At 35.3% G+C, this 12,023-nt stretch overlaps 1 non-coding gene across 1 annotated transcript; it reads right to left on the minus strand.

The window, feature by feature from the left end:
* Nucleotides 1-527: 527 nt before the first annotated feature.
* On the minus strand, nt 528-691 carry LOC111814025. The gene has a single exon (XR_002819106.1). It is a non-coding gene; the product is annotated as a U1 spliceosomal RNA (small nuclear RNA).
* Nucleotides 692-12,023: the final 11,332 nt, after the last annotated feature.

Below are 12,023 nucleotides of genomic sequence, written 5' to 3' on the forward strand. Positions count from 1 at the left end.
GCCTGTATTCCTAGCACTTGGGAGGCTGAAAACAGGAGAATCACTATGAGTCCAATGTATGTAGTGAGACCCTATAGACCCTGTAGGCTTTGTCCTAAATACATTAAAAAATAAAAATAAATAAAATTTCAAAGAATAGAAAAGTAACGATTGTTCTTATATTACTGATTGTTATCACCAAATTTGTTGCTCTGATTACTAGATATAGATATGCAAGATTGATCAAACAATTAAATATTAACTCTTCTTGTCAATAAACCTTACTTTTTTCCTTGTCTTTTTCACTTAAGTTTCTTTTGCTTGTTTGTTTTTTCTTTTGTTTGACTTTTGGCTATTTTGTGAGATTTTTCAGCAAATGTATTCAAATTACCATATTTTCCTTTAATAAGTTACACATTATATTGATGAAACACTATGCCCTAAATTGATGTTCCTAAAGATAACTTCCAATATCTAATGGTTCATACCTTCACTCTGAAATGTATATTTTTTAATTAACTTGTCATTCTTGAAGACATTTCTCCCCCCAGGGGAGAGCACGAACACAGTCCCCTACTACTACAAATTATGCAGTAGATTTTCCCACATTTGGGGAAATCACAGGGGTCAGCACATCCAGAGTGCAACAGACCAGCCTCGCCTTGAGAAAACCACCTTCGTGGTCATGGTATCTTCCCTACCAGGTAAGTATCTGAAGACATTTTTGAGAAAAAATTTACTCATTCCATCTCTATGATTCCTGATCTTTTACTGCCTTTCTTCCCACTTTGTAGCACTAAGAAAGAGAACTTGTGAAATCATAGGGCTGATGAGATAGGAAGACCTCGGCTCCCTACACATGGATGTTGGCCAGTTATGCCTACCCATTGCTACGAGTCTCTGATGAACTTTTACTTGAGCAAGAGTCTCATTTTGTGTTAAACTATTGAAGCTATGAAAACTATTTGTTTTAGCATTGCCTTATTCATAAAACTCTGCATTTATTATGGTAATTTACCCTGATAATATTTATCTTTTAAATTGATCTTTTGAAACATTTAAAGTGATTATTGGTAAAATTGAATTAAAAGCTATCATATGAGCCATTCTAATGTATTGCACTTGTTTTTTCTTTTCTTATTTCCTTTTTACTGCCTTCTCTGATTTTAATTTCCATTGTATCCTTCTTAGTATATCATTTCAATTCCTTTAGTAAACAATTATAATAATTGATCTATACCATCAAATGTACATTTTTTTAAAGTATACCACTTCATGACTAATACTACTTTTCTACTTAGGATGGGGTCACATCCTAAAAAATCCAACATAGGTTGAAGATAACATAGGCAAAAAATATATTTAATATTTGTAACTTAATGAATATCAGCATAGAATAAGCTACATTAAATATGCTCAAAACACATACATTTGCCTATAGTCTATTGGTGACCAAAGTCATCTAACATAAAAATTATTTTATAATTGAATGTTGAGTATCTCATGGAATTTATTTAATACTTCTGTCCAAAACAATGCTGGCCATATTCACTATGAAACACTGATTATTTGCCCTGAAAGTCTCCCACTTTCAGGAACCACAGCTCTACCACTGGCCAGGCTTGCAACTGAGTACGGTATCACACATCCACCCCGATGCTAGGGAAAGATCAAAATTCAGAGGACGATTTCTACTGAATGAATATCACTTTTGCACTATTATAAAGTTAAAAATCTTAAACTGTTGTTTTTAGAGCCATCTGTGCCCTACAATATTCTTGTCCCTTTGCCAATATGGTCATTCCTGCCACTTACCTATACACTACAACCTAGTACATTGTTACTACCAGGGCTTGGATATAGCTTGCAATGCAATTAAAAATAAGAAAAGCTCCCCCTACATTGTGGGACTTGGCAACAGGCACAGAAAGAATCCAGGACCCGGCAATCAGATGGACTGGAGGGATCAGGCAACTGCAACCCTCACGGCCACCACATTAGTGAGACGGTGACCAGCAGGAATGCCAGCCACACAGTAGGACCCCAACTGGGGCACATACAATGGACAGGAAGAACTAGTGGGGTGGAAAAGTGCAAAGCAATATTAACAATAGGAGCCAACAGGCAGAAAATTAGGCAAACCAGCACTGTGCCTGGGGCCAGAGAGACAGGAAGAGAAGCAGACAGGAGGGGCCACCCAGTTTTAAATTTTATTTTATTGTTTTATTTTTATCTTCCTTTCTTTTTCTTTTTTCTTTTTTTTCTTACCTTTTTTCCCCCTATTTTCTAAACAGCTGGGTAGAACTATGGCCACAGAAAATTAATCCTATCCCCCAATCCCAGAGACCAAGTTCATTTAATCCCTTGTTTACTCCTTTTCTTTCGTTTCTGCCCTCTTCTCTAGTTTCCTAAGGCTTATGTGATCATTCTTTGTCCTGCAGCCTTGTGTCTACCTCTTTTTCAGTTACTGTGTGTTATACACTATCCTTCTTAAATTTCCCCACCACAGGGTAAAGCCACTTTACCAATGGCAAACAATTTGTGGAGAGAAACAACATGGCTGAATAGTGGAGGAGTCCTGCTCAGAGCTGTTCAGAGAAATTCAGCTAAAACACAAGCAATTGGGAGAAAGAGGAGGCACATACATCCTGAAACTAAAATGAACCTAACCTAATACATCAAGAAAAACACAGATGAAAGACTTAATAAAGTTTAGCAGTCCACCTGTCTGCGAGTGGTTCACTGGATCGAGACAAATACCCGCTCAACTTGGAATCTTTAAAAAAGGATATACTCGGGGCTGGGGAGATGGCTCAGTAGAATAAGTGCATGCCTGGAAAGTGCAAGGGCCTGAGTTTAATCCCCAGTTCTGAAAAAAAAGGGTATACTAAAATAACATGGCTAAACCAAGCCATAAAGGATAGACTAGAGATTTAATATCTATTTTCTGCCTTCCTCCAAATAGAGAACACTACAGTTCAGTAGTAAATTCTGCCCAAACTTGTCCCTCTTGACAATTGGCTAGTTTTCTTTTTTCTCTCCTTTCTTCCTCTTTTTTCCTTTCCTTTTCTGTTTCCCTTTTATCTCATTCCATCTGTGCACAAGACCACTAACTGGAGCCACCACAAACAAGGTTAAAGACTACACAGGTGCATAGTAAATGTAACAGCTAACCCCTGCTCTATGACTTGTGGTTAGAAATTCACTAGGAATTAAACAATCCTGACTGTGCAGCCCTAGGCAGTCCCAGTGATACTTGAGGCAGAAGCAGGAAGGCACCCCAGCAGTCTCCGTCTCTCCTGGCAAGTGACAGACTACAGCAGAGGAGGGCCATGGTGGCAGTGGAACTTGTGACTATGGTTAAGGTAAAAAATCAATAGCTATCTTGCTTAGTCAGTTTCTAAACTGTGCTTCTGCCCTCCCCATTGGGGGAGCCTCTGCAAGCTGTGAGGGAGTGATAGGTGTCAAAGAAAAAGCAGGAGAAACACAAATAACATAAAAAGACTATCTGCAGAAGTGATAGCAGAAAAGTTCCCAAACAGGGGAAAAGAATATGACATACAGCTAAGTAAGGAAACTAGAACTATAATTAGCCTTAACCAGAATAAATCTACACAGACCTACAATAATCAAGATCTCAGAAACTCAGCACAAGAACAGAATATTAAAAGCTGTTAGAGAAAAGAAACAGATCATTTAAAAGAAAAGATGATCAGAATCATGACAGACTTCTCAGCCCAAAACCCCCAGGCAAGAAGAACTTGGAGTGAAGTATTTCAAGTCTGAAAGAAAACAACTTTCAACCCAGATTGAGGTATTTTGCAAAACTATCCTTCAAAATAACTGGAGAAATAAGAACAACTGAAGAAATTCATTAGCACAAAACTAACCCTACAAAGAGTACTGAAAGAAAAGAAATTCTAGAAAGAAATAAAAATGTTTAAAAATTCCCAGATAAACAGTAGAAAGAGACCACCAAGCAGGGAAAGCAATTAAATAGAGGAAGAAAGTAAGGAACCTATGGTAGGAAAATAATATGACAAAGATAAGACAATATGTATCAGTTATAATCACGAATATAGTTGGACTCAATTCACCAACCAAAAGAAACAGGCTGATTGAGTAGATCAAGAAACAAAATCCAACAGTACACTGTATATAAGAAATATATTTACCTCAAAAGGAAATTTATAGACTGAAAATCAATGGATGAAAAACAATACTCCATAAGACAGGAACCCAGAAAAAAAAAAAAGCAGTGTAGCTATTTTGTTTGCAGACAATTTCAAAGCAAGAATGATCAAAATGAGAGAAAGAGGGTCACTACATACCTGTTAATGTAAAACTTCAAGAAGAAATGAAAATCATAAATGTTTATGCACCAAAAATGGGAGCAACCAACATGATAAGACATATGAGTAGACATAAAAATTAAATAATCAGTAACACAATCATAACAGGAGACCTTAATACTCCATTTTTGTAAAGAGATAGACAAACTAGACCAAAAAAACAGCAAAATAATACAAAAACTGAACAAAATTTTTGAGCAAAAGAAACACATTACAGAGTGTTACACCAAATAATGTCAGAATGCACATTCTTTTCAGCTATACATGGGATTTTCTCTAAAAGAGACCACATACTAGCCCATAGAACATGCTTAAGTAAATGCAAAGAAATTGAAATTATCACATGTATATTATATGAACATAGTGCAATGGAATTGGAAATTCTTGACAAAAAAATTGTAAAAACTCCATAAACACATGGAAATTAAATAATACCCTCTTGAAGAACCAATTGATCACAGATGAAATCAAAGAAAAAATTAAACAATATAGACAATCAAAAAATTAAAATACAAATTACTAAAACCTCTGTGGTGCAATGAAAACAATCCTCAGAGGGAATTTTAACCCAGTGAATTCTCATATCAGGAAAACAGAATAGACACAAATAAATAACCTTGTGCTACACCTCAAACTTTTAGAAAAAGAAAAGGAAGTCAACCACAAAGCCCAAAGAAGGGAGGAAATCATAAAGACTGGAGCAGAAAGTAATGCAACTGAGACTAAGAAAACAATGCAATGAACTGAAGAACTGTTTCTTTGAAAGAATAATAAAATTGAAAATCTCCTAGACAATCTTACCAAAAAAGGAAAGAAAAAAATCAAATTCATGCAGTAAGGAATGAAAAGAATGAAATTACTCAGATCTTGTGGAAATTCAGAAGAACATCAATACCTGCTTCAAAAATCTTTACTCACATACAGTGGAAACACAGAAGAAATGGACAGATTCCTACAAACATGAATTACAAAAACTTAATCAAAAATATATGAAAATTCTTAATAACCCAATATCAAGCAATGAAATTGAAAACATAATTAAAAACTGACCAACAAAGAAAAGCCTGGGTTCTGGTGAGTTCACAACTGCATTCTGAAAGTAATTTAGAGAAGGTTTAATACCAATACAGTTCAAAGCCTTTAATGAATTTGAAAGGGAAACAATTCTCCCTAACTCACTCCTGAAAGCAAGTATTATCCTAATACCAAAACCAGAGAAAGACCCAACCAAACAAAAGAAACTACAGGCCAATCTCCCAAAAGAACATAAATGAAAAAAATTCCTCAATAAAATACTAGCAGACAGAATGCAGTAAATCATCAAGGAGATCATACACTATCACCAAATAGGATTCATTCCATGATACACGAATGGTACAATAAATGCAAATGAATAAATGTAATATACTACATCAACAGAGCCAAAGATAGGAATCATATGATTACCTCAATAGTTTCAGAAAAAGCTTTTGATAAATTACAATACTTGTGCACACTTTGGCAGCACATATGCTAACTACAGCACTCATTCACGATAACAACCTTACAAAAAATTGGTCTTTACCTCAACCTGATAAAAGCTACCTATGACAAATCAACAATCAACATCATACTAAATTGACAAAAATTGAAAGCTTCCACTGTAAAATCAAGAACAGAACAAGGATGTGTACTATCCCCATGCCTATTAAATATATTCTGGAAACAATAATCAGAGTAATTAGACAAGAGAGAGAATTAAATGGAATAATGATAGGAATAGAAGAAGTGAAATTATCATTATTTTCTTTGACATGATCCTCTACATAGAAGATCCGAAAAACTCCAGGAAATGTCTTCTATATTTAATAACCAAATTAAGTAGCATAGCAAAACACAAAATCAACCCTAAAAAATCAATAGCATTCCTATACAGAAGCAACAACCTCAGTGAAATAGAAATTAGGAAAACCACACCCTTTACAAAGCATCCAAAAGAATAAAATACTTAGGAATCAATTTAACAAAGGAAATAAAAGATCTACACATTGAAAATGAGATTGAAGAGGATTTCAGAAAATGAAAATATATTCCTTGCTCATGGATGTGAAGAACCAACATTGTGAAATGACCATACTCCCAAACTGTTATAATGTAATATAACAGTTTCAAATTAATGAAATTTAATTTGTTGCATTAAATGCAATTTCACAAAATACCCTTAGCATAACTCAGAGATCTAGAGAAAACACTCCTTAAATTCATGTAGAACCAGAGGAGATGTAGAATAGCGAAAGCAATCCTGGGCAACACAGGAAAGACAGGAGGCATCACAATAACTGATTTGAAATTATACTGCAAAGCTATTTTTATAAAATCATCATGGTACTGACAAAAAAAAAAACAGACCTGAGGATCAAAGGAACAGATTAGAAATTAGAATATGCAGACACAACTGCAAACACACTCAGCTACCTTATGATTGACAAAGGAGCCAAACACACTCACTGGAAGAAAGACAGCCTCTTTAATCAATAGTACTGGAAAAGCTGGATTTCCACATACCAAAGACTAAACCTAGACCCATGTTTATCACCACACACCATGCTAAAGTCAAAATGAATCAAAGATTTAAATATTAAAACAGAAATAAGCGCGTAGGGAGATAGCTCAATAGAATAAGTGGTTGCCTGGCAAGCGCAGGGTCCTGTGTTGAATCCCCAGTACTAGAAAAAAAAAAAGAAAGAAGAAAGATAGATAGAAAGAAAGAAAGAAAGAAAGAAAGAAAGAAAGAGAGAGAGAGAGAGAGAGAGAGAGAGAGAGAGAGAGAGAGAGAGAAAACCAGAAATACTAAATCTACTGGAAGAGAAAGTAGGTAGAAAGCTTGAAGGCACAGGGATTGGTAGAGAATTTGTGAACAAAAATCAAACTGCATGGGAAATACTTCAAAGAATCAACACCTGGGTTCTCATATTTTTTTTAATGTATTTGGTACAGGGTCTACAGGGTCTCACTGCTAAATTGGACTTGTAGTGATTCTCCTGTTTCTAGCCTCCCAAGAGCTGGAATTACAGGTGTGCACCATCACACCCAGTCCCAATCACCATTTCAGTGTGTCCTGGGGGTGGGGCTGCATAGCAGGCCCAGGGATCAAACTGCTGGCCCCTGTGTCTGCCTAAGAAGGTGCTTTAATCCACTGAGCTATCTGGCCAACCTTGGTTCTCATCTTATTAAAAAGCTTTGTGCTTCAAAACAAATCACCAACAGCATGAAAAGGACCTGCAGAGTGGGAAAAAAATTTAGCCAACTTTCCTTCAAAGGACTTCTATCTAGAACATATAAAGAATTGAACATAACCTAGAAATTGGCCAATCTAAAAATGAGCATCTGAGATGAATATATACTTCTTAGATAAAGACATGCAAATGGTAAATAAATATATGAAAAAATGTTCAACATCATTCATCATTTAAGAGAATTAAATTAAAAGAACACTGAGATTCCATCTAATTCCAGAAAAACTAAATGGCTATCATCAAGAAATCAACCAATAAGAAATTCTGGAAGGACTCTGGGTAAAAGGATTCCTTCCACTGTTGTTACAGATTGTTGCAACCATTGTGGAAACAGTATGGAGATTCCCCAAAAATTTAGGATTAGAGGTCCCATTCAACTCAGCCATTCCCTGCTGGGTATCTTTCCAGAAGAATTAAAAACATCATACCACAATGATGTATGTGTGCCCATGTCTATAGCAACCTAATTTGGCATAGTTAAAACTTGAAAATAACCCATCAACTGATGAATGGATTAAAAATATGTGGTATATTTATTCAATGGAGTACTGCCCAGTCATTAAGACTTCTATAGATAAATGAATGTAATTTGAGACCATATTCATATGTGAAATCAATCAGACTCTCGTGAGTGAACATTATATTCTCTCCCTGGTGTGAGACATTGAAAGAGCAAATAAGGTCTAGAACATACAATAGATATGTTAAGTAGAAAATAACTGTTTAAAGGAAAAATGAAGTAGGAGAGGTGAAAAGGGAAAGGAAGGAAGGGAAAAGGGAGGTAAGGGAAAATGCAAAGTAGCTATACAATTAGTGTGCTTAGTTTATTGAATAGGAAGGTTAGTGCCATTATCCACTGGGGAACTGCTTATGCCCACGCCTTGTACACTGAATGACTACTTTTAAGATGACAATATGAATAGTAAGTATTAACATTCTGCTATTATTTATTATTAAATTTTATTTTACCTTTTTATCAATAAGATAACAAATGAGAAAATCAGATTCATTTTTATTTTGATTTACTGCTTCTCCAATATACACCTTATCTTCAGCTAGTTGTTCCTAAACCATATTATTTCCCTTTCTCTTCCCAAAGAACTGCTTTAGAGATTTATTTCAGAATTCTCTGCTGATGGCAATGTCCTTTAATTTTTGTCTGAGAAAGTTTATTTCTTCTTTAATTTTGATGACTAATTCCATTTGCTACCAAATTCTAGGTTTGCATTTATGTTTTCTTTCAAAACTTTAAGTATCTTCCCCACCATTCTTACCTCTATTGTTTCTGTTGGGAAATCTATTACAATTCTTCCTCCTCTTCACCAACAGATAAGGTACATTTTTCTAACTCTGGCTTCTTTCAAGATTTTCTCTTTGTCTTTGATTTCCTCGTGCTTGGCCATGATCTCTTTAACTATAGTTTCACAGTTGTTTTATCTGTATTTTTTACATTCCTTGGTGTTTTCTAGGCTTCCTGGTGTGGTGCTAGGGTGTGAGGAAAGGAAGTTGCCCTAAAATTTTTAAGAGTAAATATCAATATTTTGTGAGTTTGCTTCATTAGGAAGTGACTTTCAAAAATGCATAATATTTGGTATAATTGTTCCTCTTAGAGCAGATGATAAGGTGAGAAGTAGTTGGCATGGGAATCCCCTCCTGCAGGTAGAATGAGGCTCCATTGACTTTTTCTCTCCTGCAGCCTACAACTTCATTTTGGAGAATTCTCTGGAAATATTTCACAAGCATTACTCTTCCCCTCCTCATGCCAGAGACACAAGGATCTCTTTTCTCTTTTTGCTGAAAGAATCTGGTAGAATTCTTGGGATTAAAGTTTATGAAACTACCAATTCTACAAATTCTTTGTCTCTGCTAGTCCACACTAAGCCTCTGGCTCAGTTTCAAAATTATCACTTAGATGTTACCACTGTAGTGTGGCTCAGGTAGCTTGTGCTCCAGGCAGGAGTTCTGCTGGCTTTGTCTCTCTCCAAAATCTAGGGTGGGAGTTTACCTTCAAATCTGAGTCTTCGTGGGTCTAAGAAAAAAATCATTTATTTTTAGTTAGTTTAGCTTTATTTTATGCAAAGACTGCAGTGACAACTTTCACACTCATTATGTGTGTGTCACACAACTTTCACACACTTTATATGTCAGATGTGAAACAAGAAGTCGCATGGTTAAATTTTCACTACATTAAATTCTTCCTATTGAGAAAACATTCTCTCAGGCTTTCACAGTAAGTGAATTGGTCAAGTAATGCCCGTGACTCATCCATATGGCTGACATTGACAGAGGATCTACAAACTGCTGTACAGGGTTTCAGGCTAAATCCTGAGGGGATTTGACTGACCTTGGCAGCTACAAAAGTTGCATCTCTTGTTATATAGGTCTTGCTTTATCTTGGTCTTAACCATCCAGAAAAAAAAGTATAAAAATGAGGTATAAAAAATAAAGCCATATGAATATGCTGAGCTGCAAAACACTCAAGTCAAAAACTTTTGATATTGCCAGTCCTACGGATGACCCACTACTATTATGGACTACTGCACTGCATTGGATTACTTTGCTGAATTCACATACCTACAATATTTACATGGCAATGGAATACCCATCTCTGACAAAATTAAACAAAAAAGGGGATACAAATGAAGGACCATTTTGTATTTGCATATACAACATACTTAGGATAGATATACAGCTACTTTCTCTTAATTCAATGAGAAGAAAGATTTGTACTAATAGTGTTTGGACAGGATATCATGTCTGCATCTTGTACTATGAATAACCACAAGAAGAAAACAATATGCAATGCGTTAATTATTGAAACTGTCCTACTGATCTGTTTTGAAACTGTCTCATTGCTATGTTTCTCAATAAAATTAATAAAAAATTCTTCCTGTCATACGAGAATCTCACATGTTTTTCATGTGCTATCCAATGAGAAAGGAATACCCACAGGTCTTTCTTAACTTTCTGAGAGAGAAGTCAAACCTTTGGATGTTTTCTTTAAAAAGCAAGAGAAAGCTGTGCCTTGAAAACTGAGGAGACCATAAATGGAGCACTTAGCCCTGCAAACCAAAGAAAGAAGAGTATTGTCCTATGGAGAAAAAAAAAATTTCCCAAGTTTCTGATATTTGCATAGTCTGATTTATGAGACTGTGAGTAGAAGCAGGGACAGGGGTTGGATGTCCTCAAGCTTTTCCCATGCCTTTGTATGTCGTCCTTGCTGCTCAGACTCAGTGAAGGGTGTGTCTTCCAAATGCTCAAGGCATGTTCCAGTAATCCCTTATTCTGTGCCAAAGCAGTCACCATCCCCTGCAAAGCAGCGCAGGCTGGGAACAGGTTGTCATTCTGAAATAATAAAGGCTATTCATTTCATTGACATTTAAAATGCATGAGAAAATTTCTGACCAAACTCATATATATTTCATTTTGTGGCATTAATTTTCAATATTGCTCCAGGGAAGGATATGTTTATTACATTATGATGCAGATTTTTCTTTTAAGTCAAAGATCTTTGAATTTGGTGGGAAATGATTGTCAGTTAATTCTGTTTGGCCTCTGATGACATCTTTGTACAACTGTCAACTTCCCTCTTCATGAATTACATTGCATTAATACTTAATATTACCCTATGATATGCCAGTAGGAAGATATGTTTAATAGTATAAAATATTATAATGTATTTCTTGACAAACATTGTCTGAGTGAGATTTCATTTGAAAATAAATGTTTAATTTACAGTAATGGAAAAGGAACATACTTTATAATAATTACTACCCTTCAAGTAAGAGACAATGACTAAATAACTGACTGTACTAGCTGAAAAATGTACAAAATCAGTGTGATAATGATAATAATAATAGCAATAATGACTGCTTGCAGCCCTACAATTGGATGAAAAACTCCTGACTTTTTGTTTTCATTAAAGATTTTAATTGGCTGTTTTTGTGAAGAAGCTAAGAATTCTTATAATAGCTATACAGAAAAAAGCTGATCCCTAGAGTCTTTCCCAAATGAAATTACAACCATCCTGCATTTGTAAAGCAGGCAAGTCAGCAATCTATTGTGGCATGATCCATTCTAAAATTCTGAACCCATTAGGGTCAGCTACAACTCTACCAACTTTAAGTGTTAGAGTTTTTCAAGTTTAAAATATAAAAGAAAGGTTTTAAAGCATCACTTCCTTAAAATCAGTGTAAAATAAATATGAACATAGTGGGAATGGCTCACAGCACAAATTGTTTTTGCCATAAGTTTTTTACATTCTTATTCCAATGTTCCCACTCACTCCTTATCTATCTTACACCAATTCTCTGAATTATTTCTCAGTAGAGAAAAACACCACTTTCTATAAAGTAAATTTCACAATATCTCCCACACAGGCAGTGACAAGGACACTAAAAGGTAACAGAGGTTCAAG

Source organism: Octodon degus, unplaced genomic scaffold, assembly GCF_000260255.1.
Source record: "Octodon degus isolate 3935 unplaced genomic scaffold, OctDeg1.0 scaffold00256, whole genome shotgun sequence".
NCBI lineage: Eukaryota > Metazoa > Chordata > Mammalia > Rodentia > Octodontidae > Octodon > Octodon degus.